Here is a 22,634-nt window from a genome sequence, read left to right on the forward strand (position 1 = left end):
ATGGAGTCAGTGATGCCATCCAACCGTCTCATCCTCTGTCGTCCCCTTCTCCTCTCACCTTCAGTGGCTAGTACTGTCCAAACCCCCAACCACAGGCTGCTCTGGAAAGAACAGTGCCCAGAAGTCATCACTGGGAAGATGGTCCTTGCATAGACCTGGAGGCAATAAACGCAGCACAACCAGGTGAAAAGTGCTTTGTGATCTAGAGTCATCGCTGGGAGGATGGTCCTTCCATAGACCTGGAGGCAGTAAACACAGCACAACTAGATGAGCTCTGTTACCTGGATTAAGAGAAAGAAGGAGAGATGATGGGTGTGTTGGCAGCAGGAAAGGCCCGCATGGCAGAGACTGGGCTTTTGATGAGAATGGGCCCTCTGTCCTTGGCAGTCACCAAAGGTCAGATTCCCAGACCTGAGACCAGGATGCAGGGTGAGCTCTCCATGCTTAGAAAATAGCCAACTGTCCTATTTTTCTCAAAATGCACCACTGTGAACTTGACAGTGTGGTCAGGCTCTTTTCTGGAAGCTTTTCAGAAAACGAGTTTCAACAGTGTAATAAAATTAAACTGGGGCCTAGGTAACAACAGATCCTATTGTTGAACAGTCTACATTTGGGTCCTTTGTGAGACAATGAGATGTTACCCAGCCCAGGTGAAAATGCCCTTTGAATCCGTCTCTAGTATCTGAGGGGTGGAAGCTCCCTCACTTTGCCCAGTTTAATGTGGCTAATGGAAAGAAAAGGATTAGATGCTCAGAGACAAAGGGCAGGAAGGGATTAGGGAAAATACCCAGGCATGTCTCAGGCCTACATCTCTACTGCCAAAACAGGGCATTGTTATTTACAAAACGCTGACAGCCTGAAACAAAAGCGAGTTAACTCCTGTAGATCACAAATGAGAGAATATGCCCAATGTTTGCCTTGTTTTGAGAGGACAGTCATTGCATTTGCTCCATTACATTGGCTCTTCCCTTTAATGATTATACATGTTTTGAAGAGGGAAGTAATTTCTCCTGGAAAAGTTGGTCTGGTCTGTATTGCTTCTCGTATCACTTGTAAATTACTGTGACCAGGGTTCAACAAGTCTCCTATTTCTAAGCTGCCTGCTCTGCACATATTCAAAGAGTGTGTTCTAGGGAAATAAAATACATTTACAGAAATAGCAGCGATACTTAAGGGGTTCCCATCCAGAAAAGCTCTATCGTAAATGCTTAGCATCCCTTAAGGTAAAGGTTTTGGTAAAACAGAAGATTGTGCAAAGTAGGCTTGAGGTGATAGGCATGCTTGTAAGAGATGTAGGGGCACAATGAAACCACGTGATGTTAAAGGGAATCCAGTCCCATCACTTCAAGGCAAATAGATGAGAGAAAAATGGAAACAGTGACATTTTATTTTCTTGGACTCCAACATCACTGCAGACGGGGACTGCAGCCATGGATTAAAAGACGCTTGCTTCTTGGAAGAACAGCTGTGACAAACCTGGACAGTGTATTAAAAAGCAAAGACATCACTTTGCCTACAAATATCCCTATAGGCAAAAGTATGGTTTTCCGATGGTTCTGCACAAAGGTGAGAAGTGAGCCATAAAGAAGGCTGAGCACCGAAGAACTGAGGCTTTGGCACAGTTGCAAAGCTTCAGTGTTGGAGAAGACTCCTGAGAGTCCCTTGACAGCAAGGAGATCAAACCAGTCAATCCTACAGAAAATCAACCCTGGATATTCTTTGAAAGGATTGATGCTGAACCTGAAGCTCCAATACTTTTTTTTTGCTGTTTCAAATGTTTATTGTGTAAACAAGAAATAAACTCATAATCATAAAATTTGAAAAAAGTAAAAATTTAAGAAAGACTAGTGAAAAATTTCCTTTATACTCGTCTCTACAAACTGTTCAGCTCCTAATCCCTCCACCTCCCCACGCAAACCTCAGCAAAGCAAGTAACTACTGTTACTTCTTCTGTCATTTATACACACACACACACACACACACACACATGAATGAGTGCTAAGTTGTGAAGCTCCAATACTTTGGCCACGAGATGTTAAAAGCAGACTCACTGGAAAAGACCCTGATACTGGGAAAGATTGCGGGCAGGAGGAGAAGGGGATAACAGAGGTTGAGATGATTGGATGGCATCGTTGACACAATGGACACGATTTTGAGCAAATTCTAGGAGACAGTGAAGGACAGGGAAGCCTGGTGTGCTGCAATCCATGGACTCACAAAGAGTCGTACAAGACTGAGAGACTGAAAAAGAACAATAGGGTCAGAAACTGGGAAGTCAGTTCCACCCAGGGGGTTAAGGATGAATACCCTGTGCTCACTACTGAGGAATCCCAGGCCTTTGTCGAGCTGGGATTCTGACCTGTTGTTGGAAGAGAGTAGCCCATGACAATGAAGAAACCACAGGCTGCGTGATGTGCAAAAATCTTCTGTAGAAATAAATGTTGAAAGTTAGCCTAAAACGATAAAATTTCTGCTCATATGCACTCTGACAAATTTATAAGCAAATCTTGAAAAGGTCAAGGCAATCAAAATAACATAATTGATCATCAGAACAGGTCCCAACACTATACAGAAATAAAAAAGTTCAACATTAAACCACACAAATTTTCAATTTCCAGCATCCATTAACCAAATACCAAGCATGCAAAGAAGAAACTATGACACTAATATTTGCATGCAAAATCCATAGCTGCTTTGTTCATGGCAGCAAAATGGTAAAAACAGCCCAAATGTCCAGCAACTGGTGAATGATAAATTGTGGTATATTCATAAAATGGAATTCTGCTTAGTAATGAAATGGAATAAACTGCTGATACACACCAACATAAATGAACTCAAGAGCATGATATTAAGTGGAACAAGCCATACACACAAAAACATTACGTGAACTATGAGTCCATTGATGTGAAATTCTAGTAAAGCCAAAAAATCATAGTAACAGAAAACAGATTTTACTTTTATTGAAGTATAGTTGATTTACAATATTATATTTGTTCCAGGTGTACAGCATAATGATTCAATATTTTTACAGATCATGCTCCATTAAAACTTATGACAAAATCATGGCTATAATTTCCTGTGCGGTACAATATATCCCTGTTGCTTCAGAAAACAGATTTGGGGTTGTCTGGGGCAGGAGTGGGAAAGGAGTACATTCTCTGCCAGTGAGCCTGAGAGACATTTTAGGGGTGATACAAATGACCATTTGGCTAGAAGAGCTTCACAGGGGACTCAGATGGTAAAGAATCCACCTGCCAATGCAGGAGATGGGGAGCTTCAATCCCTGGGTCAGGAAGATCCCCTGGAGAGGGAAATGGCAACCCACTCCAGTATTCTTGCCTGGAAAATCCCATGGACAGAGGAGCCTGGCAGGCTACAGTCCATGGAGTCTTAAAGACACAACTTAGCAACTAAACAGCAATAACATGGCTAGAAGAATGTATATATTTGTAAACAATTATCAAAGTTTACCCTTATATTTTATTTTGTGTATTTTACATATTTCAGTAATGCTGATGAAAAAATAATTTAGTCTAGAAAAAGATAAAATTTTGTGAACCTAAATGTAAAGTCTCATTGTGAATTCTCCACATCTGGGAGCAATGTGTTTCCCTAAAATATATCCCACATAAGGTAAGGAAAGAATATGACCACATAAGAGAAGATTCTTGAGAGATATTCAGACACTGCCATCAAGTGATGACCATTCAGGGTATTTCTAGTTTGGGGCTACTTTAAATCTTATAAAAAGTTATGAAAACAAATATGCTTAAGATGTTGGAAAAAATAAGAGAAAGATTAGAATTTGTAAGGCAAGAATAAGGCATGACTCACAAAGGAAATGGAAATTTAGAAATTCATCAAAATCCTGAAAAAAAAACTATAATCATTGAAAAATATCTCAGAAGAAGGGTAAATGGTGAATTAGATGTTACAGATGGAAAGACAGTAATTGGAAGTTAAAACTCAAGAATTAAGACAAAATGATCCACAGATATGAAATACAAAATAGAAGTTAAAAGTCAAGACAAAAACAATGAGAAACTTAATTTAAAACAAGGTACAGGTTTCATCTAAAGCTGAAGTAGAGAAGAGAGAAATATGTGTGTGGTAACTGACCTAGAGCCAGACATCCTGGAATGTGAAGTCAAATGGGCCTTAGAAAGCATCACTATGAACAAAGCTAGTGGAGGTGATGGAATTTCAGTTGAGCTATTCCAAATCCTGAAAGATGATGCTGTGAAAGTGCTGCACTCAATATGCCAGCAAATTTGGAAAACTCAGCAGTGGCCACAGGACTGGAAAAGGTCAGTTTTCATTCCAATCCCAAAGAAAGGCAATGCCAAAGAATGCTCAAACGACGGCACAATTGTACTCATCTCACACGCAGTAAAGTAATGTTCAAAATTCTCCAAGCCAGGTTCAGCAATATGTGAACTGTGAACTTCCTGATGTTCAAGCTGGTTTTAGAAAAGGCAGAGGAACCAGATATCAAATTGCCAACATTCACTGAATCATGGAAAAAGCAAGACAGTTCCAGAAAAGCATCTATTTCTGCTTTATTGACTATGCCAAAGCCTTTGACTGTGTGGATCACAATAAATTGTGGAAAATTCTGAAAGAGATGGGAATACCAGACCACCTGACCTGCCTCTTGAGAAATTTGTATGCAGGTCAGGAAGCAACAGTTAGAACTGGACATGGGACAACAGACTGGTTCCAAATAGGAAAAGGAGTTCATCAAGGCTGTATATTGTCACCCTGTTTATTTAACTTCTATGCCGAGTACATCATGAGAAACGCTGGACTAGAAGAAACACAAGCTGGAATCAAGATTGCCGGGAGAAATATGAATAACCTCAGATATGCAGATGACACCACCCTTATGGTAGAAAGTGAAGAGGAACTCAAAAGCCTCTTGATGAAAGTGAGAGTGAAAAATTTGGCTTAAAGCTCAACATTCATAAAATGAAGATCATGGCATGCGGTCCCATCACTTCATGGGAAATAGATGGGGAAACAGTGGAAACAGTGTCAGACTTTATTTTTCTGGGCTCCAAAATCACTACAGATGGTGACTGCAGCCATGAAATTAAAAGACGCTTACTCCTTGGAAGGAAAGTTATGACCAACCTAGACAGCATATTGAAAAGCAGAGACATTACTTTGCCAACAAAGGTTCGTCTAGTCAAGGCTATGGTTTTTCCTGTGGTCATGTGTGGATGTGAGAGTTGGACTGTGAAGAAGGCTGAGCACCGAAGAATTGATGCTTTTGAACTGTGGTGTTGGAGAAGACTCTTGAGAGTCCCTTGGACTGCAAGGAGATCCAACCAGTCCATTCTGAAGGAGATCAGTCCTGGGATTTTTTTGGAAGGAATGATGCTAAAGCTGAAACTCCAGTACTTTGGCCACCTCATGAGAAGAGTTGACTCATTGGAAAAGACTCTGATGCTGGGAGGGATTGGGGGCAGGAGGAGAAGGGGATGACAGAGGATGAGATGGCTGGATGGCATCACTGACTCGATGGATGTGAGTCTGGGTGAACTCTGGGAGTTGGTGATGGACAGGGAGGCCTGGCGTGCTGTGATTCATGGGGTCGCAAAGAGTCAGACACGACTGAGCGACTGATCTGATCTGATCTGATCTGAAGGTGCTTCAGTTGTGTCTGACTCTTTGTGACCCCATGGACTGTAGCCAAGCAAGCTCCTCTGTCCAGGGGATTAGTCAGGAAAGAATACTGAGCGGGTTGCCATGCCCTCCTCCCGGGGATCTTCCTGACACAGGGACTGAACCCACGTCTCTTAGGTCTCTGCATTGGCAGGCAGACTCTTTACCACTAGCGCCACCTGGGAACCCCAGAAAAATACAGTAGGAAGCACTGCTGGGAATCTGGCTTAGACTTAATGCAGTGGATTGAAGTAAAAGTACTAGACACTCAGGGAAAGAAAAGAGGAAAAGATTACGGGGAAAATATCCAAGACACATCTCAATTTCCCAGCATTCTATAAATCAACAAAACAAATGACATATTCTGGAACAACAGTTGGTCAGAGGGCTTACTGTCCACCAAAGATCAGTGTTCCCTCATTGTAGGTAGAGCTGCTCCTTGGAGGGGGCCATGCAGAGCGGGGATGCATTTCCCTATCCTAGGGTCTTTAGGTGAATCAGGTGAGGATTCTGACCAATGGGCTGTGAGTCCAAGAAAAGGATACCCATCATTTCCAGACTCTGTTCTGACTGGAGGTGCCCCCCAGGCCTTGGAAGCTGTGTGCCGGATAAGGCCTTGGCACTGCTGCTGGGGACCCCCAAAAGAGTCAGGCTAGTTGAGATTCCTTCATATTGCTGCTTTATCAATAGTTCATTCCTTGCCAACAAGCTCTTACAGTGTCTGAGCCATTTTCCCATTTGAAATCTTTCCCTTTGATCAGTTGCTGCTGCTAAGTCGCTTCAGTCGTGTCCAACTCTGTGTGACCCCAGAGAAGGCGCCCACCAGGCTCCGCAGTCCCTGGGATTCTCCAGGCTAGAACACTGGAGTGGGTTGCCATTTCCTTCTCCAATGCATGAAAGTGAAAAGTGAAAGTTAAGTCACTCAGTCGTGTCCGACTCTAGGGATCCCATGGACTGCAGCCTAGCAGGCTCCTCCGTCCATGGGATTTTCCAGGCAAGAGTACTGGAGTGGGGCACCATTGCCTTCTCTGTTTGATCAGTTAGCTTACACTAAATGTCACCAAGACACGGTTGCAGGAACCAGTACTGGAGAAACCAAGCACCGCGCTCGGAGAGTTGGAGAACTCAGGTTTACTACACTGGCGGGCCCTGAGGACTTAAGCTCTGAGCCCCGAACAAGGAGGTTACAGAGTTCTTATAGACAGACTATAGTGCGCAACACTAACTGCTAAGGCTGGTTTAAACGGAGGGGTTTCGCGCACAGGAACAGGGGTCAGCATGGGGAGGGGAAGGCCTGACCTTTACCCAGACAGGCATGATTAAGCAGTTTTGCAGGAGCCTGGCGATTGCAAAGAGTAGGACAAGGGTGAATGAGATAAGCTCTAGTTCCTACTATTGTAAGTCCCTACTTTCTGAGACTACATGACTTATGTGATCCAGACTTTGCAAGGCGCAAGCTGAGTTACAGAGGCAGAACGAGCAGAAGGTTATATAAAATTTTAACGTTTCCTCTTCAACAGCATGTAACAGGTTTCTACCATTCTATACAAATAAGCTTCCTCTTTCAGGCATTTTATCCCTTTAATCTTTTACAAAGATAATTGTAATATTTCTCAAGACTTTTTGTTCAGTCAGTTCCTTCTGCTATATCATTAGAGATAAATGATGTAAAAATGGCTCTTATTCGCAAGAAAATCTTGAACTAATACCATGTATGTTTTCCTGCACTTTCCCAAAATAACCAAAGAATTCACTAGAAAATATATGTTATTTCTTAAAAAGACAGAGATTCTGTGTTATGGCTTTGAAATACTCAGGGTCACAGAGCCTAGAAAGAATTTCAGTACATTTAATGTCAAGCCTCTCTGAAAAGTCATTGTTGGGTTCATGGAAAGTATGCATTGATGAGAAATGGAAAACATAAGGTCCCAGCATTCTCTAAGAAGATAAGATACATTAGGTACTTTCAAGGAGAAAAATCTTCTGAAGACGGAAGCCATGATTTGAGGTTTCAGAAACTTCAGTCACCAACCTTTACAGAGGCTAATACATCTCATCATATTCCCACTTGCCATTGTCTATGAAGGCATCATGGCACCTACTTGTATGTCTCATTGCACTTCAACCTGGAAAGATACAAATGATTCTAAGTCACAGATTTAAGGGAGGAGAAGGTTCTGACACCTATATGCATAATAGAAGCGTACTAAAATGATGACAACGTTAAGGCAATAATAGCAACATTTATGACATTCATTCAGCAGTCATACTAAAATGTGCCTGAGTAAATATGAACATATTGAGAAGTACATTTGACAGAGGGTTGGACTGCAAGGAAACCACACCAGTCAGTCATAAAGGAAATAAACTCAATATTCTTTGGAAGGACTGATGCTGAAGCTGAAGCTCCAATACTTTGGTCATTTGATGCAAAGAACTGACTCTTTAGAAAAGATCCTCATGCTCGGAAAGTTGAAGGCAGGAGGAGAAGAGGGCAACAGAGGATGAGTTATTTAAAAAGCACCACCAATTCAGTGGATTTCAATTTGCACAAACTCTAAGAGATAGTGGAGGACAGAGGAAGCGGGCGTGATGCAGTCCATGGGGTCGCAGAGTCAGACATGACTGAGCAACTGAACAATGACAACAGCAAATTTTGAAGAAAGATCGTCATACTTGCAATCAGATTCAGCCTCATTCCTTAATCAATTATTGTAATATATGCATGCCAAACAGTACAGCTTCTCCAGAGAAAAATTGATCATTGTCTCATAAATTTTATATGTGTGTGTGTGTGTGTGTTACGTATATGACCTAGTGATTGCACTCCTCCAGAGGTTAATTGTATATTCACACAAATACTTGTGCGTGAATGTTTGGACTGCATGCTTGCTCAGTCATGTCTGACTCTGCGACCCCATGGACTGTAGCCCGCCAGACTCCTCTGTCAGTGGGATTTTCGAGGCAAGTATACTGGAGTGGGTTACCAGTTCTTTCTCCGGGGATCTTCCCAATCTAGGGATCAAACCCATATCTCCTGGATTGGCAGGCAGATTCTTTAGCACTGTGCCACTGGCACAGGAATGTTTATAGAACCTCTATTCAGAGTGTTTCTACTCTTCTTATCAAGGGGTCTTTGCCTTCCAGGAACTCCAAGTGTTATCTGTACTCCAGACAGGAAGAAGTAAGAGAGCAAGGGAAGAGTGGTCCTGCTGTGGAGCAGAACAAAGCTCCTAAGAACTTCGGGAAGATAGCCATGCCATCTCATTCGGTTAAGCCATCAGGAGGGAGAGGTTGGAAAGTGTCCTTCTTTACCTGGTACACTGCAATTCTAAACAAAGGAAAGATTCTCTTGAGAAGAAAGGCAGGGTTGTGAATGTGTGGATTAAAAAGCAGTATCTGCCATATACACTTGTCATCTGGAGATGACTGCTGTCACTTAATGTTCCTTTTATTGGAAACAATGTGAGAAAGATTCCTCCTGTCAATGCAGGAGACGCAAGAGACATGGGTTCCACTCCAGGAAGATCACCTGGAGTAGGAAATGGCCACCCACTCCAGTCTTCTTGCCTGGGAAATTCCATGGACAGAGAAGCCTGGTGGGCTACAGTCCATGGGGTCATAAAGAGTTGTACATGACTGGGCAACTGAGCAGGCATGCACAGGAATATTTTTATAAGTACAGGCAATATTATTCAACCCATTTTTCCTGTCTTAACATTGTACAGTAATTTGTTCCAGGAAACAAGCTGCTTGCTTCTCAATCATATTAAATGGCTCCTTCATTCATCCCTCTGTCAGGAATGTACAGTCTCTGTCTGCGGGATGTTAGGTGGTTTCCAAGTGTTCCAAGTCATCACAACAAGGCTGTGATGACTATCTTTGTAAATATATCTTGGGATATTTCTTGTAAATGAAATTACTGAGTCAAAGTTAGGCACGGATTTGAGGCTTTTGATTTGATTATGAAATTGCCCTTTAGAAAAGCTTTTATATTTCTATCCTGTTTCCAAGTACCTTCGCTAGGTATAAGGGGGTTATGTTTTAAATTAAAGAGGTCACTAATCTTTGGTGACCTCTTTTTGAAATTGTGAGGGGTGCTAAGAGGATGCAGAACCTTAATTAGGAGACGCTGAGGTCCATTTGTATGAAAGGCATGTTGCTGTTGTTCAGTCGCTCAGTCATGTCCGACTTTGTGACATTATGGATCGCAGCACGCCAGGCTTCCCTGTCCTTCATTTATCTTCCGGAGCTTGCTCAAACTCACGTCTATTGAGTTGGTGCTGCTGTCTAACCATCTCATCCTCTGTTGTCCCCTTCTCCTCCTGTCTTCAATCTTTCCCAGCATCAGGGGCTTTTCCAATGAGTCAGCTCTTCACATCAGGTTGGGCAAAGGATTGGAGCTTCAAGCCATCTCAACTGGAAGATGACAGAAACTGTACCTGGGACAGAGAAGTATCGCATAAAATAATTATGTAGTTTGCAGTCTTTGGGTTACCAGCTCCCTACCATGTTAGTGATGGAGCATCGCCAGTTTTTTGCCCTAAGGACTTCTTCCACTCTAGTGATTTTTGGAAGACCTTATACGGTTCACAGCTTCCCCATGTACCCCCACACATAATCCTATACCCTTTTCCTCCTCTCTTGGCAACCCTGCCCTCTATTGTCCCACAAACTCTGCCCGAAAAGCCCCTCTGTTGTCTCAGTCTTCTAAAGGACTCTAAACAGTCCAGGCAGGTCTTGGCGCTGCTGGGCCTTCAGGCTGCAGGCTGATGGGGGCAGAGGCTGGGAGGAAGGAGGGTCTCCCCCAAGTAGGTGCTTTATTTTGCGACTCTAGACACAAGGTCAGCGGCTCAACATTCCAAGTGACCAAGTTCTTTAGGCTGGTCAGTGGTCTGGAGCATTTGAATCCTCTTTGTTTGGGAGTTTTAAATCTGCTCCAGGGACTTCAGTGAGCAGGTGCCCCTTGCCCTTGAAACTTTTCTTCTTCTCATTTTAGTCTCTCCTCCTCAAAATGTCCCCTCTCTCCTCCCATTTTCAAAATCAAACCCTTTGGATGTGAATGGAATGAAACAATCCTACTGAGGGGCTGAGAGGGGCCTTGACTTCAGGCGCATTGGCTTTTATGCCTCCAGGAATTCCTTAGGTACCCTGGGCAAGGACTCAGACCAATGAGTTTGCTTGGCACAGAAGCAAAGTTAAACATGGTGAACTTGCAATGGACAGAATTGATTTTAAATAAAAGAAGGGAGGTGGCCAGGGTTGCTATTTCACGTTGAAGCTCTCTGGAGGTGTAATAAATCCCAGTGAATAGCAAGCAGCAATGGTGAGATGCAAAGTGCAGCTGGATGGTTAAGAGATGGAGTTCCCTCCCCCTCCCCTTCTTCCTTTCTTCTTTTTACTAGTGTTGTGATTTTGACAATTTTACTTAACATCTGTGAATCTCCATTTCCCTATCCTAGAAGATGAAGATGAAAGTATAACTTGAGTCATAATGTCATGGACTTCCTTGGTGGCTCAGCAGTAAAGAATCTGCCTGCAATGCAGGTGACTCGGGTTCGATCCCTGGGTCGGGAATATCCCCTGGAGAAAAAAATGGCAACCCACTCCAGTATTCTTGCCTGGAGAATCCCATGGAGAAAGGAGCCTGGAGGGTGACAGTCCATGGGGTCACAAAAGAGTTCGATGTTACTTGGTGACTAAACCAGTCAATATGATGTCATTAGTGGTGTTCAGTTCAGTTCAGTCACTCAGTCATGTCTGACTCTTTGCGACCCCATGAATTGCAGCACACCAGGCCTCCCTGTCCATCACCGTCTCCTGGAGTTCACTCAGACTCACGTCCATCGAGTTGGTGATGTCATCCAGCCATCCCATCCTCTGTCATCCCCTTTTCCTCCTGCCCCCAATCCCTCCCAGCATCAGAGTCTTTTCCAATGAGTCAACTCTTCGCATGAGGTGGCCAAAGTATTGGAGTTTCAGCTTTAGCATCATTCCTTCCAAAGAACACCCAGGGCTGATCTCCTTCAGAATGGACTGGTTGAATCTCCTTGCAGTCCAAGAGACTCTCAAGAGTCTTCTCCAACACCACAGTTCAAAAGCATCAATTCTTTGGCACTCAGCTTTCTTCACAGTCCAACTCTCACATCCACACATGACCACTGGAAAAACCATAGCCTTGACTAGATGGACCTTTTTTGGCAAAGTAATGTCTCTGCTTTTGAATATGCTATCTAGATTGGTCATAACTTTCCTTCCAAGGAATAAGCGTCTTTTAATTTCATGGCTGCAATCACCATCTGCCGTGATTTTGGAGCCCCCCAAAATAAAGTCTGACACTGTTTCCCCATCTATTTCCCATGAAGTGATGGGACCAGATCCCATGATCTTCGTTTTCTGAATGTTGAGCTTTAAGCCAACTTTTTCACTCTCTTCTTTTACTTTCATCAAGAGGCTTTTGAGTTCCTCTTCATTTTCTGCCATAAGGGTGGTGTCATCTGCATATCTGAGGTTATTCATATTTCTCCCGGCAATCTTGATTCCAACTTGTGTTTCTTCCAGTCCAGCATTTCTCATGATGTACTCTGCATAGAAGTTAAATAAGCAGGGTGACAATATGCAGCCTTGACGTACTCCTTTTCCTATTTGGAACCAGTCTGTTGTTCCATGTCCAGTTCTAACTGTTGCTTCCTGACCTGCATATAGGTTTCTCAAGAGGCAGGTCAGGTGGTCTGGTATTCAGTGAGGATTAAATGAGTTCATTTAAAAAGAGACCTGGATTTCCTAGATGTTAGCTATCATTTCTTCTGCCAATTAATACTCACTGATGGTTACAATGGACTGAGCTTTGTGTTGTGTTTTTTTGGAGGAAGTGTTTTGGTAAGAAAGCCACTTCAGCTTGTGCATGAGAAGGACTCCAGAGACACACTCAGAGGGAGGGGTTTGGAATTCTCTGGGAGAGACGCAGGAAGGGAAAGGGGAGCCTGAGACCCAGTCGGTGACAGCAGAGTTCAGCTGGAAAAATCTTCCGGAGCTGGACGTGAGGGAAAGGGACTTAGATTCTTAAATTGTTTGTTTAAGGAATTTACTAGAAAACCACTGCTTCAGTCTTAGTTGGATTCAGAGACACAGGTCGAAATGTGTTTGGTGACCAGTGAATGTTTTCGCTTTGGGCTCCGCGTTGAGTCAGCGGAGCATGTTGCCAGCCTGGGATCAAAGGGCAAACAGAGTAGAGACAGGATTTAGGGGAAAATGGGAAGCCTGGACGGAGAAGGCAATTGCACCCCACTCCAGTACTCTTGCCTGGAAAATCCCATGGATGGAGGAGCCTGGTAGTCTGCAGTCCATGGGGTCGCTAAGAGTCAGATACAACTGAGCGACTTCACTCTCACTTTTCACTTTCATGCATTGGAGAAGGAAATGGCAACTCACTCCAGTGTTCTTGCCTGGAGAATCCCAGGGACGGGGGAGCCTGGTGGGCTGCCGTCTATGGGGTCGCATAGAGTCGGACACGACTGAAGTGACTTAGCAGCAGCAGCAGCAGCAGCAGCAGGAAGCCTGGATTTCTCCATGACAGATAGATTTCATTAGGGTGCTGCCTCTGATTGAGGACACTTGAGAGTCAGGAATGCAGTGTTCTGAGAGCTCTGTGAAATCAGCCTTACGAAAAAAAAATAAGATTGTTACAGAAGGAAACACAACGCTAGCAGCATGTCTGAAAGAACTGGGTTCTTCTGCAGTTATAATTCCCCCACCAAACAAAAAATCTTTTCCTAATATTAAATAATATCAAACAGTTTTATTGTGCCAATAGATCATACATGTATTCAATCACCAAACCTCTCGTATACACACTTTATGCCAGGTATCCTGTCAAGTGCTGGGAGACCCTGATTAATACGACAGTGCCTCTGTTCACCTTGAGGCCACACTGAGCAGCTCTTCAGGGGAGAAGCAATATAATGTGGTCAGTATACAGGCCTCGTGGAAAGCTGATGTTCGTGTTGCCCTTGGAAGGGGAGAAGGGTTCTGCCAGAAGTGAAGAGCAGCACAGCTAGCCGGCCAGGTCTTCTCCGCTTACTCCTGAAGACCCGTTCTCCTCCCATCTCCACTGTTCTGAGCCTTTACTTACAGCTTCAGTTGGTTCCTTTGTCCTCCAGCTCCCATCTGAACTTGTGGAATAAGTGGTTCTAGGAGCAGATCACAGCTTGGGAGGAGAAGAAATCTTGGATATTTACTCCTGGCTCCCTGCCTACTGGACCAGGGGTGGACAGTAACTGTGGTCTTTCACTAAAGGGTGTTGCTTCCTATGGGTGACTCTTTTCAGTAGCTTCAGCTCTCTTTGGGTTCTGGAAACATCTCTCTCCCCTCGACACGCACCTAAGGTTCGTCATACTTGTGCACGTGCCTGTTCAGTCACTCAGTCCTGTCCGACTCTTGCAACCTCTCGGACTATAGCCCGCCAGGCTCCTCCAGGGGATTTTTAAGGCAAGAATCCTGGAGTGGGTTGCCATTCCTCCTCCAGGGGATCTTCCTGACCCAGGGGTTGAACCCAAGTCTCTTGCATTAGCAAGCAGATTCCTTACCGCTGAGCCATCTGGGAAGCCCCTGGTCACAGTCTTACAGTTTCTAAATTTGGGGTGGTATAAAGTCGTTTTGGTTTGCTTTAACCTTGTTCATATCATTAACAATATCGTATTTGAGTGCCTTTTTTCTTGCTGGGAGGGCTTCCCTGGTAGCTCAGACAGTAAAGCGTCTGCCTACAATGCGGGAGACCCAGGTTTGATCCCTGGGTCGGGAAGATCCCCTGGAGAAGGAAATGGCAACCCACTCCAGTACTCTTGCTTGGAAAATCCGATGGACTGAGGAGCCTGGTAGGCTACAGTCCATGGGGTCGCAAAGAGTTGGACACGACTGAGCGACTTCACTTCACTTCACTTTCTTCCTGGGAAACCTACAGATACAGCAAGTATTGGGTTGGCCAAAAATTTCACTCTTTAGTTCAAATTTTTTTCCATGAGATGTTATGGAAAAACCTGAATGAACATTTTGACCAACCCAATACATATCATGTCTCTGAAATATACAATTTACACACAGTAGAGGTGGTTGGTTTTCTCAGAGAGGCATGGCCTGTGATGACATTAATCATAAAGTCCCAATCATGCTTAGCTTTGCACTTGATATCAAGCATAATTTGGGTCTCAAAAAAAGTAAACCTGGAATAAACTAGGGATTTTTTAATGTAATGTCTTTTTACTTCTATTCAAACTCTGCATTTTCTATTCTGTCTACAGCTTTAAGAATAACTTATCCTCAATTTTTAATTAGCCAAACTGTTGTGATAGAGTTTGAGGGAAGACTATATTTAAGCATATTCTCTAAGGAGTAATGCAATTTAAAAACAGCTCATTAGCTACAAGAATGTTAACTAGGATATTAAAGGAACATTTGAAATTATTAAGTGATTTTACTATCTCTTAAATTATGCCAATACAGAAGAGCCAATGCATTTGTTCCTATATCACATAATCAGTTATTATGAATCACTTAAAGATCAGGGAAAACTGATCATTATTAAAATTGATATTAACTTCGAGTAACATTTGAGGAAATGTTTTAATGATCATATTGCTTTTACTGACAAGAAATACTGCATTAGTAGGTTTCAGTTTGTACACCATATGAATGATTCTTAATCCTTCCATACTATGGGAAAAATGAAATTTTATGTGCTTTCTATTGTGAGATCATCTCTTTTGAATTCTGCATTTTTACATTATGAAAGCTGCTATGGCTCTGCAAACAACACATGGGTTAAAATCAAGGAGTGCTTAAACCAAATTGTTGGATGATTCTTCCTTGACTTCTTACTCCCTTTCTTTGTAAAATATAGTTTTCTGATCTGCAGAAGTTTGAATAAGTTGTTGTTTAGTCACTAAGTTTTATCTGACTCTTTTGTGACCCCATGGACTGTGGCCCACAATCCCACTGTAGCCCATGGGATTTCCCAGGCAAGAATACTGGAGTGGAGTTTCCTTCTCCAGGGGATCTTCCAGACCCAGGGATCAAACCCAGGTCTCCTGTTTGGCAGGTGGATGCTTTACCGCTGAATCACCAGGGAAGTCCTTTGAATAAGTTATCCATCTATAATTTGTGTGTATTGGGAGAATAAGAAGGGGATGTATGGGTGTTGTGTATTCTCATCAGATTCAAAAAGAGATAGTTATTCTAGGAAAATGTCTGGGACCTATTGCACTTTGTGCTCAGTCCTGTCCAACTCTTTTGACATTTCCATGCCACAATCCTGGAGTGGGTTGCCATTTCCTTCTTCAGAAGATCTTTCTGACACAAGGATCGAACCTGTATCTCCTGAATTGGCAGGTGGGTTCTTTACCACTAGTGTGACCTGGGAAACCCCATGTGCAATCATCATCTTGTATGTAAGTTTGATTGTTTTCTCTCATTCATATAAATTCAGACAAAGGTGTATACACAAGTGTAGAGGTTAGATAAGTTCTGAACTCACAAAGTAAGATGCAGACTTCAGAGCAAGACAAGATGTCAGAAGGGACTAGTGGCTGACAGGCTACTGACCTGAACATTTGCGGAAGGTAGGACTGTTCTGAGAAACGTCTGTTTTCTTGTTTCTCTTAAGGGAAACAGGCAAATGCTTCTGAACTTTCTGTAATAAAGTTGATGTCTTTTATTTTTTTCTTTTAAACAGCCAAAGCTTTTCCTTTGGGGAAGTTTGAAAGATTTGATGGAATGTAGTAACAGTAGTGTGAGTCGTTCTGTCATATCTGACTCTTTGCCAGCCCCTGGACTGTAGCCCATCAGGTTCCTCTGTCCATGTAATTCTCCAGGCAAGAATATTGGAGTGGGTTGCTGGAGTCTTCCCCACCCAGGAATCAAACCAGGGTCTCCTGTATTGTAGGCAGATTCTTTACCAACTGAACTATGTGGGAAGCCCTTGATGGAATGTTGCTGCTGTTGCTAAGTCGCTTCAGTCGTGTCCGACTCTGCGCGACCCCATAGACGGCAGCCCACCACACTCCCCCGTCCCTGGGATTCTCCAGGCAAGAACACTGGAGTGGGTTGCCATTTCCTTCTCCAATGCATGAAAGTGAAAAGTGAAAGTGAAGTCGCTCAGTTGTGTCCGACTCCTTGCGACCCCATGGACTGCAGCCTACCAGTCTCCTCTGTCCATGGGATTTTCCAAGCAAGAGTACTGGAGTGGGGTGCCATCGCCTTCTCCATTGATGGAATGTATCCACCATCAAATGATGGAATGTACCCACCATTTCATTTGTTCAGGCTTCCCTAGTCGCACAGGTGGTAAAGAATCTGCCTGCAATGCATGAAAACCTGGGTTTTATCCCTGGATTGGGAAGACGCCCTGGTGAAAGGAATGGCTACCCACTCCAGTAGTCATGCCTTGAGAATCCCATGGACAGAGGAGCCTGACTGGTTACAGTCCATTGGGTCACAAAGAGTCAGACATGACTGAGTGACTAACACTTCACTTTCATCCACCAGCGTGCAGACATGTACTTTATGTTGCTGTTCAATCATTCGGATGTGTCCAACTGTGACCCCATGGACTGTCACTCGCCAGGCTTCCCTGTCCAAAACTATCTCCCAGAGCTTGCTCAAACTCATGATTATTGAGTAGATGATGCCATCCAATGATCTTATCCTCTGTTGTCCCCTTCTCCTCCCGCCCTCAATCTTTCCCAGCATCAGGGTCTTTTCCATTAAGTCAGTTCTTTGCATCAGGTGGCCAAAGTATTGGAGTTTCAGCTTCAGCATCAGTCATTCCAATGCACATTCAGGGTTGATTTCCTTTAGGATGAACTGGTTGGATCTCCTTGCAGTTCAAGGGACTCTCAAGAAGTCTTCTCCAACACCACAGTGTGAAAACATCAATTCCTCAGCGCTCAGCTTTCTTTATGGTCCAACTCTCACATCCATACATGACTACAGGAAAAACCATAGCTTTGAGTAGATGGACCCTTCTTGGTAAAGTGATGTCTCTGATTTTGAATATGCTATCTAGGTTTTTCATAGCTTTTCTTCCAAGGAATAATCGTCTTTTAATTTCATGGCTGAAGTCACTGTCTGCAGTGATTTTGGAGCCCAAGAAAATTAAGTCTGCCACTGTTTCCATTGCTTCCCCATCTATTTGCCATGAAGTGATGGGACCAGGTGCCATGATCTTCCTTTTCTGAATGTTGAGTTTTAAGCCAACTTTTTCACTTTCCTCTTTCACCTCATCAATAGGCTCTTTGGTTCCTCTTCACTTTCTGCCATTAAGGTGGTGATATCTGCATATCTGAGGTTATTGATATTTCTACCAGCAATCTTGATTCTAGCTTGATCTTCAATCAGCCTGGCATTTCTCATGATGTACTCTGCATATAAGTTAATACGGTGACAATATACTGCCTGGACATATTCCTTTCCCTATTTTGAACCAGTCCATTGTTCCATGTCTGGTTCTAAAGTATTGCCTCTTGACCTGCATACAGATTTCTCAGCAGGCAGGTAAGGTGGTCTGGTATTCCCATCTCTTTAAGAATTTTCCCACAGTTTGTTGTGATTCACACAGCAAAGGCTTTAGCTTAGTCAATGAAACAGAAGTGGATGTTTTTCTGGAATTTCTCTCGCTTTTTCTATGATCCCACACACGTTGGCAATTTGATCTCTGGTTCCTCTGCCTTTTCTAAAACCAGCTTGAACATCTGGAAGTTCTCAGTTCACATTTTGTTGAAGACTGGCTTGGATAATTTTGAGCATCACTTTGCTAGTGTGTGAAATGGGTGCAATTGTGAAGTAGTTTGCATATCCTTTGTCATTGGCTTTCCTTAGGATTGGAATGAAAACTGACATTTTCCACTCATGTAGCCCTTGCTGACTTTTCCAAATTTTCTGGCATATTGAGTGCAGCACTTCCACAGCTTTCACATTTTAGGATTTGAAATAGCTCAACTGGAATTCCATCACCTCCACTAGCTTTGTTCATAGCGATGCTTCCTAAAGCCCACTTGACTTCACACTCCAGGATGTCTGGCTCTAGGTGAGTGATCACACCATCATGGTTATCTGGGTCATTAAGACCTTTTTTGTACAGTTCTTCTGTGTATTCTTGCCACCTCTTCTTAATATCTTCTGCTTCTGTTAGGGAAGAAAGTAGGGAGAACCATTAGGCCATTCAGGAATAACCTACATCAAATTCCTTATGTGTTTTATAATCCCTTGTATTAATTTTCTACATATTTGAAAAAAACAACTATTTTGCTATTAAAAACTACCATTATCAATGTGATTTTTTTTTCAGATTTGCAAAGAAGTTGGCCACCACCCAAAGAAGTTGAACTTTTTTACATGCCAAAGTCAAAGAAAGCTATGCTTGTAGGAAGAATCTGTCCAAGCAGGTCAGGGAATTGATTTCATATGGGTTTCTGAGAAGTGGGTAATTAAGAGACTGGTGGGCTTTGACAGGTAGAAATGTGTAAGCATTTGTTTTATCATCTGGGTAATCCATACGTAAATGCTAGCATAGCGTGTATATGCTGGTGACTGGCTTGGTGTCAAAACAGTGGTTGCTAACACATTTATGCTGCCATTAGGTGCACTTTTAGGAGTGTGGCTTGTCTCTGGTTTCTTGTGCTCAGTCATTCAGTCGTGTCAAACTCTTTGTGTTTCTGTAAACTGTAGCCCATTGGACACATTTGTCCATGGGATTTCCCAGGCAACAAAGGGAATTGATAGCCATTTCCTCCTCCAGGGGGTCTTCCTGATCCAGGGATCAAACTCACATTTCCTTCACTGGCAGGTGGATACTTTACCTCTGAGCCACCTGGGAAGCTCACCTGTCACTGACTGACTGGCTTTAAAAGTGATGTCACGGAGCTTACTTTTATTTAATCCATCAGACATGATTAATGCGGGTTCTTTGTCGTTTCTTGTTATGGTCACAGGACCGCCCACGTTTTTCTGAAAGTCAGGGAACTCTTCTTCAAAATCTGCTTTTTTGATCATCCTTTATCCAAAGTTTCAGCCCAAAGTGATGACTGTCTTCAATGTTGAATTTTCACATATAGTTTGATTTATAGTTTGTGTGTCTGATTTAGAGTCTGAGATCTCATTTATACTTGTGACTCAATATTTCATTCTGTATATGTCTTTGAGTCTTTATTGGATAATTTGATGTAACATAGCATTTCTTATTCTCTATTTTTATAATCCTAAATGCTTTGATCTTCTGTCATTTTACAGTAATATATATGATTTCAGAAGTTGGAGTCTCTTTGAGGATTTGATTTGTAGTATTATTACAGGAGAAACATCGTGAACAATCATTAAAGAGAAAATATGTTGAGGATCAGATCAAATCAATGATAATGGTGAATTGTGGTTTTTATATAAGTAAAATCATAGTCACTCTGTCTTGGATCTTTATCAGTCTACCACTTGTTAAGGTTAATTAATGATTAGAATATCCTTGATAAAGATGTATATTTGAAGCATTAATTGTAGTTATGGCCATTTTTGAGTTTTTCTAAAAACTGGAAAGGTATAATATGTCTGACAATTCTTAAATTGTTTGTCTTAGCAATAGATTGTGAAATCTGAATTTTAAAGCGTGGGGTGGAGTTTGTCTATAATACAACAATAGACTTAGGCAAGTTTTTAGTATTATTAAAGTCAAAAATTTAAAATATGAACTGGTAAAAATATTGCCAAAAGAAGGATGACCAAAAATATGACCAAAAGTATGCAAAAGGAGAATGAAATGGCAACCCACTCCAGTATTCTTGCCTGGAGAATTCCATGGACAGAGGAGCCTGGCAGGCTACAGTCCATGGACTAGCAAAGAGTTGGACATGACTGAGCGACTAACACCATACAAAGGGAAATGTGACTATCAGTGGCTCCAAAGATGTCCAGAAATCTTGTCCTTATGGTCTTGTGCAGAAGCTGCTGATTTCATAAACTGCTTGTTCTGAGAATCATATATCATCACTCAGCTTCCATGGACCATCTGCTTCCAGAATTCCTTGGAGAATGATAGTTTGAGATCTCCAATTGCTGTGATTTTTCCATTTTTTTGTCATTTGAGAAGGGGTGAAGAAGCATTTAAAGATTGCTTTCTTGCAATTTCATCACTATCACTGTGGTCATGAGACAGGGTACAGTCATTCCCAGTGATATGGGAAGACAGGCTTTCTTTGATATCTGTTTTATAACCTCAAACCATCTAGTTTTTGTCACTTAGGGGCTGATGATTGGTGAAGAAAAATATCTTGTGCAATTTCATGATCGGACTGAGAATACTGAGTTCTTCTGCAATATTGAACTGTATCAGCTGTAAAGTGTAGGAAGTGAGCACTGGTGATGTATTTTTCTGTAATCTAGGCCTGCCAGTGACCACCCCAGAGAAGGAAAATATATACATTCCTGTGAGCTGTTAAAACTGAAGTTAGGATCTTAGGCCCTGAGATTTCAAAGGTGTCTGCTAGTTTAAATAATTTTAGTTTCAATATTCTATTTTGCTTCCAGGGCTTCCATGGTGGCTCAGACAGTAAAGAATCTGCTTGCAATGCAGATTGCAGATGGAACCTGGGTTCCATCCCTGGGTTGGGAAGATCCCTTGGAGAAAGTAGTGGCTACCCACCCCAGTATTCCTGCCTAGAGAATTCCATGGACAGAGGAGCCTGGTGGGCTACAGTCCATGGGGTCAAAAAGAGTTAGACACCATTGAGCATGGAGGCTTGCAGGTTATGAGGGCAGAGGACAGAGAATCTTATGAGGGCAGAGAATTTTGCAATTGAGAAAGCCTTAACTAAATCACAAATAAGTTTCCCAATAAAATATGTTTTTCATCATTGTAGGTTGTTATAACTCTCTAACTAGAAAACACAAAATAATATTCTCTTTAAAATTCACTGTGAGTACTAAGGCTTTAAAATAAAAGGAAGGATTATTTCAACATCTCTAAGAAAATAATTGTATTGTGACTAGTCCATATCTACAGCACATAGAGGAAGACACTCATCTAACATCCACTTGGAAAAGCTCGAAAGATCTTTTTAAATTATGATTTAATCAGTGTTCCATCTTTACAGTTTCCCCCTGAATTTATCTTTCTGTTCTTTAGAAGTCCTTTAGTCAGAACAGAGAGTCTAGTATGAAGGTGTGCCAAATTTTCCCCTCTAGCTTACTTTTTTTCCTTTTCACTGTGGGCCTCTACCCTTATGAGGGTAGGTTTGGGGGATAGTATCTAGAGGTCAAGTCATTCTTATATTTTGGGCCATGTTCACAGGGGTGCCTCAAGAATTTAAGAACACTCTTTTTTCCATAGCATCCTGGAATTAAGAACTATTCCAAAAGCTGTGAGGGTATATATTTACCATTTTAAATTTTTATTATATTTTGTTGGAATGCAATAATGTGTTAGTTTCTGCTGTGCAACATTGTAAATCAGCCATATATATACATACATATGCTAAATCACTTCAGTCGTGTCTGACTCTGTGCTACCCCATAGACAGCAGCCCACCAGGCTCCCCCATCCCTGGGATTCTCCAGGCAAGAACACTGGAGTGGGTTGCCATTTCCTTCTCCAATATAGGCACATATATCCCCTCCCTATTGAGCCTCCCTACCTCCCACCCTCCCATCCCACCGCTCTAGGTCATCACAGAGCACCAAGCTAAGCTCCCTGTGCTATATAGCAGCTTCCCACTAGCTAGCAATTTTATACATAGTAATGTATATAAAAATTATTTTTACCATTCATCACAATGGGTAGGATGTCAGAAAGAAGAGATGGATGCATGCATGCATGGATATGTACAGATAGATAACTTGTTCACATTTAATTTAAATGAAATAAAAACCTTTCACCTCTTATAACAAAGTGAAAGTGAAAGGCGTTCAGTCATGTTCGACTCTTTGCGATC

Source organism: Bos taurus, chromosome 20 (genome assembly GCF_002263795.3).
Source record: "Bos taurus isolate L1 Dominette 01449 registration number 42190680 breed Hereford chromosome 20, ARS-UCD2.0, whole genome shotgun sequence".
Classification (NCBI taxonomy): Eukaryota; Metazoa; Chordata; class Mammalia; order Artiodactyla; family Bovidae; genus Bos; species Bos taurus.